Genomic DNA, 14982 nt, shown 5'->3' with positions numbered 1-14982 from the left:
GGAAGGAAGGAAGGAAGGAAGGAAGGAAGGAAGGAAGGAAGGAAGGAAGGAAGGAAGGAAAGAAAGAAAGAATGCCCAGTATACATACATTTTTGTACGTCAGTTATACGTCAACAAAGTAGTTTAAAAACAGGAGAATGTCGGGGTGCCTGGGTGGCCCAGTCAGTTAAGCAACCAACTCTTGATTTGGCCCAGGTCATGATCTCAAGGTTCGGAGGATCAAGCCCCGAGTCAGACTCTGAGCTGACAGCTTGAGATTCTCTCTCCCCTTCTCTCTCTGCCCCTCCCCTGTTCATGTTCTCTCTCTCTCTCTCTCTCTCTCTCTCTCTCTCTCTCTCTCTCTCAAAATGAATAAACATTTAAAAAATAATGTTAGGGGCGCCTGGGTGGCGTAGTCGGTTAAGCGTCCGACTTCAGCCAGGTCACGATCTCGCGTGTCCGTGAGTTCGAGCCCCGCGTCGGGCTCTGGGCTGATGGCTCGGAGCCTGGAGCCTGTTTCTGATTCTGTGTCTCCCTCTCTCTCTGCCCCTCCCCCGTTCATGCTCTGTCTCTCTCTGTCCCAAAAATAAATAAACGTTGAAAAAAAAATTTTAAAAATAATGTTAAAAAAATACAAGAGAATACCCAGATGGCATTAAAAATATATCAGACTGGCAGGTTTCAGCCACATAAGCCACACCCATTCCCATTCTCTTAGCAGCCAGAGTCCTACACCCCAAATGATAAACCTTACTCTGCATCCATACCTCATTTCATTTCCATCTGTTCCACATCTAACCCCATGCCTTCTCCATCCAGCTTTCTACTGGTGGCAGCTTTAGCTTTAAGCTTAGGCATTATTGTTATCGTAGGCATTATCTCTACTATAAAATCCCAGAAGAGAAGACAGTTCTATGTATGGAGATAAGGAAGGTTTTCCAGGAAAGATGATATTTTGACTGTTTTCTAGAACTTAACTAGGCATTTACTAAATGGAAAATTGGCAGAGGGAATTTTAGACTGAGAGAGAACTGAACATATATGCCATAATCAAAATGCATTGTTTTCTGTGCTGAGTCATTGGCATATAAGGTGGGACAGGAGAGAATATTTTGGATCCAAGTAGGCTTATGCAGTTGCTTAGACTTTATGTTCTAGCACAGTAGTTCTTACCCTTTCAGCATGCACTGATGGTTTTAAGAATCTGAGGAACCTTGTGGACTCCCTCCCTAGAAAATTATTTGCTATAGACAGATATTTTCACAAAATTCCAAGAGTTTCAAAAGACGCATTAAGCCCATTTGCGGACATGTGTCCACAGACTGTTGGGTTAATAACATAATTTTTAATCACAAAGGAGTTATCAAATAAAAGAAAATTATTGTTTATTTTTTGTTCCAAATTTACATTTCTTGTTTTCTCAGTCTTTCTCAATCTCTGATTTATCAATGCCTAACTGCAAGGACCATCGATCCTTGGGATCATTCTGTGGCAGAGGCTTTTCTTTCTTACAGAAGAGGCTTTTCTTCTTCTGGAAGAAAGCCATGTCCTAATGTGATTTGAAAACAGTCAAAGAAAGTGGGTCCTTGACAACTACATAAAGCTGCCTCACCAGCACTTGAATAACAGTTTCTGGACTTTTTTATACGAAAGAAGAAATACTCATGTGTTTACATCACTATAGTCAGATCTCTATTACCAGAAGCTAAATGCAAATTCTTTGTAGTTCTTACCGTGGTCAACAAAACACTAGGTACTTACCTCCTTAATCCTATTTTATGGCAATGGAGGTGAGTGGGGAGAAATTGTCTTCTTTTAGAAAACCGTATGAGTGACAAACTTAGGATGGCTGTCCCAGGTCCGTTACTAGAGGATAGTTCTCAGTCAAGCAAACCAAGAGCATAGAGAAAAGTTCCCCAAGAATTTAAGGCACACGTCCCTCATCAGCTAAAAACTAATGACTTCGGGGCGCCTGGGTGGCGCAGTCGGTTAAGCGTCCGACTTCAGCCAGGTCACGATCTCGCGGTCCGTGAGTTCGAGCCCCGCGTCGGGCTCTGGGCTGATGGCTCAGAGCCTGGAGCCTGTTTCCGATTCTGTGTCTCCCTCTCTCTCTGCCCCTCCCCCATTCATGCTCTGTCTCTCTCTGTCCCAAAAATAAAATAAACGTTGAAAAAAAAAAAATAAATAAAAACTAATGACTTCATAGTCTTCATAGCTCTCAGGGGGGAATGCTGAATATCTCTCTTTGTCCATAACGAGAAAAGGTGTCTGAGGGATGCCTAACAACACTAATCTAATAACCTCTCAAGCCACTGATTATTTGGATATTTATTTTCCTCTCGGGGCTGTCCAGAGCAGAGGCTTTTACAGTCGGAATGTTTCTGGTTCTACTTTTCATCTTCAGTGGCTGGAGTCAGGGGTCTACCAACCATTTCCATTCATATCCCACAGGTACTTCCATTGCAATATGTCCAAAAGGCAACCTACCTCCCCTCCCCTCCGTGACCGAATGAATGGTACTAGATCCAGAAATCGGGGGATAATCTCACACTCTTTCCTCCACCTCCTTGGTCGCTATGTAGCTGTGAGCCTACGACCTGCATTTTCCTTGTGTCCTCTTACTGTTCCACCCTCTCTTCCTTTCTCATCCAGACAGTAGCTGGATGAGCTACTGTCTTGCTTGACTCATGTTCCGTGATGTAATTATAAAATGAAATTCTGATCATTTTTTTTTCTTTTTGTGATGTTTATGTATTTTTTAGGGCAGTTTATTTACTTATTTTGAGAGGGAAGGGTAGGAGCAGGAAAAGAATCCCAAGCAGTCTCCACAATTCTCTGAGGCAGCCACAACTCTGTCAGTGTGGAGCCGGACATGGGGCTCAAACACACAAACCATGATATCATGACCTGAGTCAAAGTCAGACGCTCAACAAGCAGAGGCCCATTAGGACCTATTCCACACTTGCCTCAGTAATGCCGTCTTTCACTACTTTATCCCATGCCATACACGGCAGCTGAACCAAACCACCAATAATTCACTGAATGAGTCAGACTATAGCTTTCCCTAAAAAGTTTTTTCCTCTCACCTGGAAAATCACCATTCATGCTCAATACTTAACTGAGGCATTACCACCTCCAGGTATCCTACCTTGACTCTGTCTTCAAGAAGCAATAGAACATGGTATCAAAGAATATCACTCATGAATTCAAGCTACTGGTTCTGTGACCCTTGTCTAGTAATTTAAATTCTCTGTGCCTCAGTGTCCTCATCTGTAAATAGGGGATAATTTCTCACAGCGTTATTGAGAAAATTGAACAAGCTACTATATATAAAAGTGGTTTGAAGTATTCATGGAAGATGGTAAGCGCTCAATATATGTGAGCTATTTTTCTAAGATTGAGTTAGATTCCTTGGTTTTGGTCCCAGCCTTCCATGAAGTTGAGAAATGTGTGGAAGTTATGGACCTGCTGACAAAGTCTTATCCACTTGTCTTGTAGTTAGGGAAACCAGAAGGCTAAAACTATTAGTTGGCCTCCCTTAGACTTAAGGCTTGGAATACAAGCTATGCCAGTGGGCAAGATTTGAAGGGTAGAAACCACCCAGGGTCATCGTCCAATCAATTCTAAGCAGTCTGCTAGCAAATATTACCTTGGAAATGACTGTTCTAGATTGCTGGGTATTGAAAGGCAATTTGGCAGAAGCAGCAACATCTTGAGCTGGATCCCTAAAGGTAGAAGCTACACACAGCTACAAGCATCCATTTTTTGGTTTCGTAGGTGTCCAGAGGTGAAAGCACAGTGGCAGTAGAGCTGACAATCTTGACTTCAGCATAGCCTTTTTATGTGGCCTCAGGGCCGTAGCTCCCCTGTAGGTCAGTTCTCTACTATTCTGAAGGCGTTCCTGGAGACCCAGCCTAGTATCTGCTCTTCCTCCCTTCTCAAAAGTTTGTAAGTACCTAACTCCCTGTATTAAATTCCTTACCGCTTCGATTATCTAGGGTGGTTTCTGTTTCCTGCACTGACCCTAACTAACAATCTAACTGCCCCACTATTAGCTTTCATGTCTTTCAACATAAGCTTTGCAACACAGTCAAGGTGCTCCCTACTTCTCCATGTTCTCTTATGCACCTCTACCCTGTTCCCCTCTTCCCTGGAATCATCCCCCAGTAATCCCAAGTCTCTTACTTGAAACTACATTTTTAGAAAGCACCTTAGTCCATATAAACAACTTTTATTTTGCAATTTTTGGCAAAAGCAATCTACAACAGTACAATAAGGATTAGGAAAGTTTACATACATAAACTCATAACCTAGCCAAGATTTGATGAATCATTTCCAGATTTCCATAGAAGTCATAATGTAACTTGGAGATCTTTTTCTCAGGACTTTGTAGGGCTTTTCAATATCTACTTAATGCCTCTTACTTCTGGTGAAAGAAATTTCTATAGCCCCAAGTTCAACATATAAATAGCATTAAGCTAAGTTATATTACCCTTGGGGAATACAAGATTTGGAATCAAAATAAGCCCTTTTAGACCAAAATATGTAATTGCTTCAATATTTAAAAATTTTTAAGTAATGCTGAATTCCAACACCTTTTAAAAAAATTTTTTTTTCAACGTTTATTTATTTTTGGGACAGAGAGAGACAGAGCATGAACGGGGGAGGGGCAGAGAGAGAGGGAGACACAGAATCGGAAACAGGCTCCAGGCTCCGAGCCATCAGCCCAGAGCCCGACGCGGGGCTCGAACTCCCGGACCATGAGATCGTGACCTGGCTGAAGTCGGACGCTTAACCGACTGCGCCACCCAGGCGCCCCCCAACACCTTTTAATGTAAGTTAGGGCATGGGCCCCAAACTATATTCAGGTTATACATTTTAAGGTTTAGAGATATAGATCTTGAAATCATCTTCTTCGGTAACTTTACCTGAGAAAATTATACAACTGAAGTAAAAATCAGCAACACAAAAATACTATAATTCTAAAGCTATTAAGAACTCCATGGATTCAATGGGAAGTCTAGAAACACGTTCCTCCATTAAGTCTTCTCTGAAGTAGCTTTTTCATCGCCCAGGCCACTGGGTATATGGACACTGGGCATCAGCATGCCTCAGTAGAAACCTTCCTGTAAGGAATATAACCTCAACTCGGTTTTGCTAAATACTGATACCTGTGCTATAAAAACAAAACAGGGGTGCCTGGGTGGCTCAGTCGGTTGAGCTGCCGACTTCGGCTCAGGTCACAATTTCACAGCTTGTGGGTTCAAGCCCCGAGTCGGGCTCTGTGCTGACAGCTCGGAGCCTGGAGCCTGCTTCGGATTCTGTGTCTCCATCCCTCTCTGCCCCTCTCTCACTCATGCTCTGGCTCTGTCTCTGTCTCAAAAATAAATGAACATTAAAAAAATGTTTTAAAACAAAACAAAAACACAGCATGTATGACTTCAGTGTCTTAGGCAAATTTTTATGAAAAAGCTCAAGTTTTTTTTTTTCTTTATGAAAAATTAAGGCTTAAGCATGACTCCAAGGATCTGAACCAGCCAGCGATTTGAGAGTAGATACACAAAGCTGTATGCTCAGAATGTCTCAATCTTCTGACACTGACACACTGCCAAAAGAAAACCCCAAGTATCCCACTCTCTCTTCTCTTAAACCCAGTTCATTCTTAGGGGGCAACTTTGTCATGACCTCTCCAGTGGCCATCTTTCCAACTTCCACACGTGACCAGTGTATTTGTTTCCCGTTGCTGCTATAACAAATTGCCACAAGTTTAGTGAACTACAATGCTACCCTTTTATTATCTCACAGTTATGGAGGTCAGAATTCCAGGAGGGCTCAGATGGGTCCTTGGGTTAAAGTCTCACCAAGAGGCTGGCTGGCCTAGACTCTTTTCCGGACACGCTGAGGGATATTCCATGTCCGGGCTCATTCAGGTTGCTGACACACTTGTCCCCATTTCCTTCCCGGCTGCCAGCTCCTGGAAGGTGCCCACTGTCTTTGGCTTGTGCCTCCTCCTTCAAAGTCAGCAGCAGTGCTCCAAATCCTTCCAGAGTTTCAAATCCATCTGACTTCTCTTGCGTCGCTCTAACTTCCTCCTCTGCCTTCTTCTGGATTAAGGGCTCATGTGCTTACATTGGATCTACTAGAAACTCCAAGAATCTCTGTTTCAACATCAAATGATTAGTAACCTTAATCATACCTGCAAAGTTCCCTTTTTACCATATAAGGTAACATATTCATAGTCCTAGGGTTTAGGGACTATGAATCTTCTTAGGGGCCATAATTCTGTCGACCACAATCAGACATGTTTGAAACTGAGTTTTTCCAACTGGAGTACCTACTTCTTATAGCAGTCAAAGACCAACGGGAAAAATCTCTTTATTCACAAGTGTCTACTTCAAATCCCTGAAAGACAACACTTATTTGTTAAATCTTATAATCGTTGACTCGGCCAAATGTATTTATACTCTCCTATCCAATGCCTTTCTTTTATCAAAAAATGTGTAAGCTAGTTTGGTCATATGCAAACTATAATTACAAGGTCATTATTCTGGAGAAAGCATTATGTGTGTTTGACATTGTGTGACTATGCATGACAATCAGAATAATGTGAATTTTTGTGTCTGTGTATGTATGTATGTATATGTGTGCGTATATATTTTTTTTCCTTTATCCATTTATCTGTTAATGGATGCTTAGGGGTTTTTTTTCCATGTCTTTACAAATGTAAGTAATGCTACAGCGAACATGGGGATGCAGATATCTCTTTGAGTTAGTGATTTTGTTTCCATAAGTGGAGTTTCTAAGTCATATGGTAGTTCAATTTTTAATTTTTGAGAGGCCTCCATACTGTTTTCTTTTTTTTTTTTAACGTTTATTTATTTTTGAGACAGAGAGAGACAGAGCATGAACGGGGGAGGGTCAGAAGAGGGAGACACAGAATCTGAAACAGGCTCCAGGCTCTGAGCTGTCAGCACAGAGCCCAACGCGGGGATCGAACTCACGGACCGCGAGATCATGACCTGAGCTGAAGTCGGCCGCTTAACCGACTGAGCCACCCAGACACCCCATACTGTTTTCTATAGTGGCTATTCTAACTTAAAGTCCCACCAACACTGCACAAGGGTTCTCTCATATGGGTGGTATATATGTATGTGTGTGTGTGTGTGTGTGTGTGTGTGTGTGTATGTATGTGTATATAAATATATATATATATATTGTGTGTGTGTATATATATATATATATATATATATATATATATATATACAGGAATATTATTCCACATAAAAAAGGAGGAAATCCTGCCATTTGTGACAACATAGATAGACCTTGAAGGCATTACACTAAATGAAATAAGTCAGACAGAGAAAGATAAATACTGTATGATCTTACTTATATGTGGAATCTCAAAAAAAAAAAAAAAAAAAAAAAAAGGAGCTCCCCGGTATAGAGAACATATTAGTGGTTGCCAGAGACGGTGGCCAAAAGATACAAACTTCCATTTATAAGATAAATAACACCTAGAGATGTAATGCACACCATGGTAACTATAGTTAACAATACTGTGTTGTATATTTGAAAGCTAAGAGAGTAGATCTTAAAAATTCTCATCATAGGAAAAAAAAATGTGTAACCACGTGTAGTGATGAATGTTCACTAAACTGATTCAGGCAATCATTTTGCAATACATGCATATGTCAAATCATTGTGTTGTACACCTAAAACTAATACAATAGTATTTGTCAATTATATCTCAATTTTTTTAAACTTCTATGAAGTATTTTTCCTTTCTTCTTTAGAACAACCACCCATTTTGCTCCTCATGCAAATCATCTCACTGCCAACAGAAGGGAATTTACAAGTTGACAAATCTGCTCCTCAAGACACAAAATAAATTGAACTGTAAAAGCTTTCACCATCTTGGGGCGCCTCAGTGGCTCACTCGGTTGAGCCTCTGACTTCCACTCAGGTCATGATCTCACAGTTCATGGCTTCAAGCCCCGCATCGAACAGCTTAGAGCCTGGAGCCGGCTTGAGTTATGTGTCTCTGACTCTCTCTGCCCCTCCCCTGCTCACACTCTGTCTCTCTCTCCCTCTCTCTCAAAAATAAATAAACTTTAAAAAAAAATTTAAAAGAGCGTTTCTTGGTTTATCTCTCTCTTTCTTTAAAGAAAAAAAGCTTTCAATATCTTTAGATTCGCCTATATCCTCGTGCAAAACAGATGAGTATCAAAATCTCTTCCTATGAAGGCAACACAAGCAGAATAAATCCCACAGAAGAGTTTACCCTTCATTTTTTTCCGGTGAGGAGTCCTGATGCGACTCACTCATCCTCTGACATCTGCAGCGACTTCCCTTTGCTCCAGTGACAGCCTCTATTTTCCCGCACACAAGTGACTGCACAAAACATATTTTTAGTAAAACATACGCAATATGTGTTTTGGGTACAAGAGGTAATGTCAGTTATTACTCATGTACCCAAAGACCACATGATATGGATAATATTTGTTGAATATAGTTGAAAGTATTCATAGTAACAGAATCTCAGATTTTTTTTTTTCCCTGAGAGGGATCATGGCTCAAAAGCCATATAAACTATACAATCTTAAAAGCTTACATTTTCTGTTACTTGCTCTAATTTCAAACTACCTAAATGCAATTATTTTTCTTTCATTGAACTCTTATTATCAATCTCTTAAAAGGTAGTGTGTATTGGGGTGCTTGGCTAACTCAATCAGTACAGCACGTGACTTTTGATCTTGGGGTTGTAATTTCAAGCCCCAGGTTGGGTATAGAGATTACTTTAAAAATAAAGCATTTTTTTAAAAAGTAATTTGCATTTCCCAATAACTGCTGCTGATATTCAGAGAATTTGTAACTTCATAGGTGAGGCAGAAAAGTATAGTACTTAGAACTTATACTGTCTCTTCTATTTCCATATGACATATTTGTACTATTTCTATTATGATAACTTGAGAGTATTTCAAAAGGCTGACACTATCTCTACTTATTTTTTTTTTAATGTTTATTTATTTTTGAAGGAGAGAGAGACAGAGTGTGAGCAGGGGAGGGACAGAGAGAAAGGAAGACACAGAATGGCACGCAGGCTCCAGGCTCTGAGCTGTCAGCACAGAGCCTGACGTGGGGCTTGAACTCATGAGCCATGAGGTCATGACCTAAGCCCAAGTCAGAGGCTTACCTGACTGAGCCACCCAGGTGCTCCTCTATCTACTTCTTATATCACTGATAGCATAGTATCTGCACATGGTGGTTGCCCACTAACGATTTTTGAATAATTTATTAATAAAATTCACAGAACTCAATAGAGCAAATAACAAAGTAGAGAATAGTCCAGTTCTACTAAATGCTAATGAGTTATCAACCAATGCATTGTGTTCTGTTCTTTTCCAGTCTATTCTGGGTGCCACATCTTTAAATCAATTTTATTCAGGTACAATTTACATGCAGTTAAATGCATTCATTTTAAGAATCAATGAGTTTTGACAAATGCATATAACCAGGCATAGTCTACCAGCATAATCAAAATACATGTACCTGTGTGGGGTGGGGGTTGCAAATGGAGGCTGCACACACAGCATGTTTTCATCAAGCACAGAAACCTTTTATAACGGATGGTAAGCCTGCCTCACCTCTTTGCCCCGGATTAAATCGTTATCTCTCTGATAGTGGACAGTGAAAAATCCTGCCTTTTTTTTCCAGGAGAAGACACTGCCCCCATCTTCTAAGACTGTTTGCTATGCAAACATCCTTGAAAGTATACTCCAGAACGAAGATGGCCAATGCCTTAGCTCACAGAACATACAGAAATGTGAGAGACCCATGGACAATTATGTTTTTTTAAATTTATTATTTATGTTTGAGAGAGACAGAGAGAGTGCAAGCAGGGGAGGGGCAGAGAGAGAGGGAGAATCTGTCAGCGCAGAGCCCAGTCAGGGCTCCAACCCAAGAAACTACGAGATCATGACCTGAGCCGAAATCAAGAGTCAGACCCTTAACTGACTGAGCCACCCAGGCACCGTGAGAATTGTTTTATAAAAGAGAAAGAAAGAATTTTATATACATTCCAAAAAGCATAAATTTTATATACATTCCAAAAAGCATAAATTACCTCTAGAGGTAAATGTCGCCTAAATTAAACTTTTTCATACACATCGACTAGAATTGGTCTGAGACCAGAAAACAATATGCACAACTCTGATTATATTTTAGAATGATAGATAGAATAGATAGAATTCTATTCTATTCTATTCTATTCTAGCCTAGATAGATAGATAGATAGATAGATAGATAGATAGATAGATAGAATTATAGATAATGGGTTATTTGAGGAATAATTGCTGGAAATATTTGTACCCTTTGCGTCCATGCACAAGTTCAGACTAGATTCTATTGTCTCAGATATACTCACTGATAGGGGCCCCCCTCCCCTACCTCTGACTCTTGCAAAGAATAACAATAAAATTATCCTAAAAGTTTTTGAGATCCAAGCTTGATTTTAAACTGCCTTTATTCTGGGTGTAAGCAAGGCTGAGCAGATTTTGAGGCCTGATGGAAATAAGAGTAAAGGGATCATTTAGGATGAAACGAGTAGAGGATAAGTGGCATCGGTGACAGCATTTTGTACAGTCAATGGACACCATGCCAGCAGTATGGCAGTGACAAAAGGCTCTTGGCACCGACATCAGTCCACCTGTACGAGTATGGCGGGGCGGTACAGTGTAGGACCGATGCCACTGGCCCTGGGCCTTATAGGTGCTGCACACAGAAGGCATCATCAGCAAACCAGTGAAAGAAGAAGCAAATAAACATCAGAGCATATCACATGTAAGCCACTATTTGAAGATAAGTGTCCATGCAGAGTGGATGGTGGCAAAGCCAGAGAAATCTTTCTTCTTTTAAAGTGTGATGGGGCGCCTGGGTGGCTCAGTCGGTTAAGCGGCCGACTTCGACTCAGGTCATGATCTCGCGGTCCGTGAGTTCAAGCCCCGCGTCTGGCTCTGTGCTGACAGCTCAGAGCCTGGAGCCTGTTTCAGATTCTGTGTCTCCCTCTCTCTCTGACCCTCCTCTGACAGACATGCTCTGTCTCTGTGTCTCTAAAATAAATAACGTTAAAAAAAAATTTTTTTTTAATTTAAAGTGTGATGATTATTCGATTGTGCCCCCAGATTGGTGTAACCTTGGAAACATGGTTTACTTATGAAAGAAGCGTTACTGAATGCAAATACCTTCAATCACAAACCTAGAATTAACCTTGTGGCCTTCCTTTCCCCCAAGGAAACACTGCCAGTTCACAGATACAGAAATATGTCATTTTTATGTGTAATAAAATTTTTTGAAGAGTGTGATCATTTGTATTAGTATATATCAGAAATCTCTAATATAAAAATAGTTGTATTCGTACAGTTAAAATTCTGCCTGCAGCTCCCTCCTCTGTTGACTTTCAATAAATGCAGTTTCCCTTCTGCCTTTTAGAATAATGCATCTTGACAATATTGTTTGATTCCAAAATTTTCAGGGGATTTTCTTTGGATGATTCCATTTCTATTAACTAATATTTTTTTTTCTTTTTGCTAACTTAAGCAGCTACACTGTTAGAATAAGGAACACAAAATCTATTACGAATAATATTTAGGGGCACCTGGGTGGCTCAATCGGCCTAGCGTCTGACTCTTGATTTTGTCTCAGGTCATGTTCTCACGGTTCGTGGGATCGAGCCCTGTGTCTGGCTCCCGGAGCCTGCTTGGGATTCTCTCTCTCTCTCATCCTCTCTCTCTGCCCCTCCCCCGCTCATGTGCGCTCTCTCTCTCTCTCACTCAAAATAAACTTAAAAAAATATATATTATTTAAATTCCTTTCAACATCAACATTTATTTTAATCACAAGATACATATCAAGCCTATAATATTTTTAGTTTAAAGTGGAAACTTGGCCCAAATCGTTCAGATGCTGTTTTTTTAGGCTGACTGTGTTACACATCTTGCACATAGTTCCACATGCACATAGTTCCACACATACTTATGGAATGAATGACACCACCAATAGTTGATGCAAACTTTCTCATAGTAAATTTTAAGGCAATAAAAGGACTGTCAGAGGCTGTTGGGTTGGCTATGCTCGTGTTACCACAGTGTCTGGAACAGAACTTGTCATCTTGCCACAAGGAAGGTCCCTTTGAGCAGGACCTCGTTTTGCTCACAGCTGGTGCCATCAGTAAAAGTAGTGAGGAGCACGTAGCCATTGTCCAATACTTTTTCTTGGATAAATAAATGTGTGCTTGAGACCATCACCAGATTCCTGCTGTCTTCAGGATAAGGACAAAACTCTTCATTATTGAATACTTTGTTCTTAAAGTCCTCTCTACCTGTGTCTCTTGAGGAGACTACTAATTGCTGTCCCGATAAACAGAACTGCTTTGCCTGAGGACGGTTCTTGGATATTCCAGCAGACATTTATATTTTTTTTATTTTTTTAATGTTTATTTTTTTGAGAGAGAGAGAGAGAGAGAGACAGAGCATGATCCGGGGAAGGGCAGAGAGAGAGAGGGAGACACAGAATCCAAAGGGGCAAATTCTCTTCATGCCTGATGTCTATCAACAGGCCAAGAATATATATTCTCCTCCGAGGAAGGGATACAAACATTGGTGAACAAGAATACATTCTATCACTGCCATGTACCGAAAAATAGAATGTAGAATGTCAAATCAGCCGTTTAATGGCATCTGCAACTCAACCCAGTTTATTCTTACAAAAACGAGGAAGCCGTTGAAGAACAAGAAGCCGGAGGCACTGTAAGAATGTCCTGAAGGAAACCCACAGAGCAGCAAGGAACTGAAAGCAGTTTCATTCCCAGGAAGGAAGGCTGCCGGGACTGCTCCTTCTTTCCAGAAGGACATCATACGGGCGCCAGGCCTGGGATAAGAATGTTTTGTCTGGCGCCAGATGTATTCATGTCCCAGTATGGAATACACTGCAGGTGCAGGACCCGTCAAGATGCCAAATACTATGTTGTATGTGCGTGGTGTCATCAAGACAATTTGCAAAAATAAAAGAGGCTTGAGGCAGGGGAGCGATGCTTCGGCTCTGGAGAGTCTTAGCCCCCTGCTTTGCAATTCTCTCATCACTGCACCTTTAGGACCTGTCTCTCTACAGGAAGAAATGGAGCAAAATATATCATTTAATTTTTTTACTTTGATAATTTTAGAAATATAGGCTAAAAATTCCTTTCACTAAAAACAAAACCTACAAAAACTGTCACAAAATTAAAACAGTCACAAAATCTCTTCCAAGTCTCTGGAAAAGATAACAGCAAATTAAAGAAAATCTATAGAGCAAAGATAAGACGAAAGAAAGAGCAAGGTTGCACAAAAGATATAAATCACGATAGCAGAAGATATACAAAGCAGTTACAACCACATGCACAAAAGGCTTAATGTCCCATAATGAAAGGCAAATACTAGTTAAAAAGTAAAATCCAACTATGTGCTGCTTGAGAGTTAAACCTAAAGTAAATTAAAAAAAAAAAGAAAGGAAAAGTCAAAACTGAGCGATTGAAATTGTAAACACAAAAAGAGGGAACAAAAATGACTATGGCCAGTGATTTCTACCTGTGCTGCTGTGTAGGGCACAAGGCAAGCTTGGATATGAGTTTCTGGAGTACGAGGTTCAGCCAGAGAGAAAGCTTACATATGCCAACCACAGCAATTACAAAAATGATGTCATGATCAGAAAGGGGGCTTAAATACACAAGAATATAAGGGGAGAACTGAAGAGAATTATTGATGGCAGTGAAATTACAAAAGAAGATGCTTTGTGGCCCCCCTCGGACAGAGTTAGCCACCTGGAGCTTAGAATTGTCAATGGAGATGAACACATTTCTTTTACCACATCAAAAATAGGTTCTCTTGTTTATTTTCCAAAAAGTTATTTGTAGACCCTGCAAGAAAAATAAAAAATAGGCTCTCTTATTGACATAAATCAGTCAAAGGATCCTGAAGGCCTTCAAGTATTTTACTATTTGTTATAGGACCTGGAATGTTTAGTTTTTAGTCTTATTGGATTACAATTCAAGATGAAACCAATCTAAGTTGTATGTTTTTAAAGCTGTTTTTATATTTAATTAAGGGATGAGTTTGTCATTTATAATACTGGGATTTTTATAAATGCGGAACTTTTTTATATGCCAATTAAAAATAAGAAAATACATAAACAGGGGCACCTGGGTGGCTCAGTCAGTTGGGCATCCAACTCTTGATTTCGGCTCAGGTCATGATCTCACCTTTCCTGAATTTGAGCCCTGCGTGGGTTCTATGTTGATGGTGGCACAGAGCCTGCTTGGGATTCTCTGTCCTCTCTCTCTACCCCTCTCCCACTCATGCTCAAGCCCTCCTGCGTGCTCTCTCTCAAAAATAAACATTTTAAAATGAATAAAATATGTAAACAGGCTTAATGTCTATTCTCATCTGGGTCCAAGTGGTTTGGACAGTCCCCACACATATTAAATTCTGTAAATAAAAGCAACCTTTTGTTGAAATTATGCTCTAATAAAACATGTCAAAGCCTGAAAAAAAACACACAAACAGACAAAAAGAAAGTGGATAAGGAAATATCAGCTCAGGTAGAGTTTAAATTTTAAAAACTTAAATGTAGGGGCACCTGGGTGGCTCAGTGGGTTAAGTGTCCAACTTTGGCTCAGGTCACGATCTTGCGGTCTGTGAGTTCAAGCCCTGAGTCGGACTCTGTGCTGACAGCTTGGAGCCCAGAGCCTGGAGCCTCTTTCGGATTCTCTGTCTCCCTCTCTCTCTCCGCCCCTCTCCCACTCCTGCTCTGTCTCTGTCTCTCTCTCTCTCAAAAATAAATAAACATTAAAAAATAAATAAAATAATTTAAAAAATAAAAATAAAACTTAAATGTGGGGGTGCCTGGGTGGCTCGGTCAGTTGACTGTCCAACTGCGGTTCAGGTCATGACCTCACTGTTCATCGCTTCA

The 14982-nt window shown here is 40.5% G+C and overlaps 1 pseudogene; it reads left to right on the top strand.

Annotated features, from left to right (window-relative positions):
• Positions 1-13577: 13577 nt before the first annotated feature.
• LOC121041083 (protein mago nashi homolog 2-like) lies at positions 13578-14113 on the top strand (annotated as a pseudogene).
• Positions 14114-14982: the final 869 nt, after the last annotated feature.

Source organism: Herpailurus yagouaroundi, unplaced genomic scaffold (genome assembly GCF_014898765.1).
Source record: "Herpailurus yagouaroundi ecotype Mexico unplaced genomic scaffold, PumYag 182, whole genome shotgun sequence".
Classification (NCBI taxonomy): Eukaryota; Metazoa; Chordata; class Mammalia; order Carnivora; family Felidae; genus Herpailurus; species Herpailurus yagouaroundi.
Note: the sequence above shows the minus strand (reverse complement) of the source record. Positions and strands in the feature narration are given on the sequence as shown.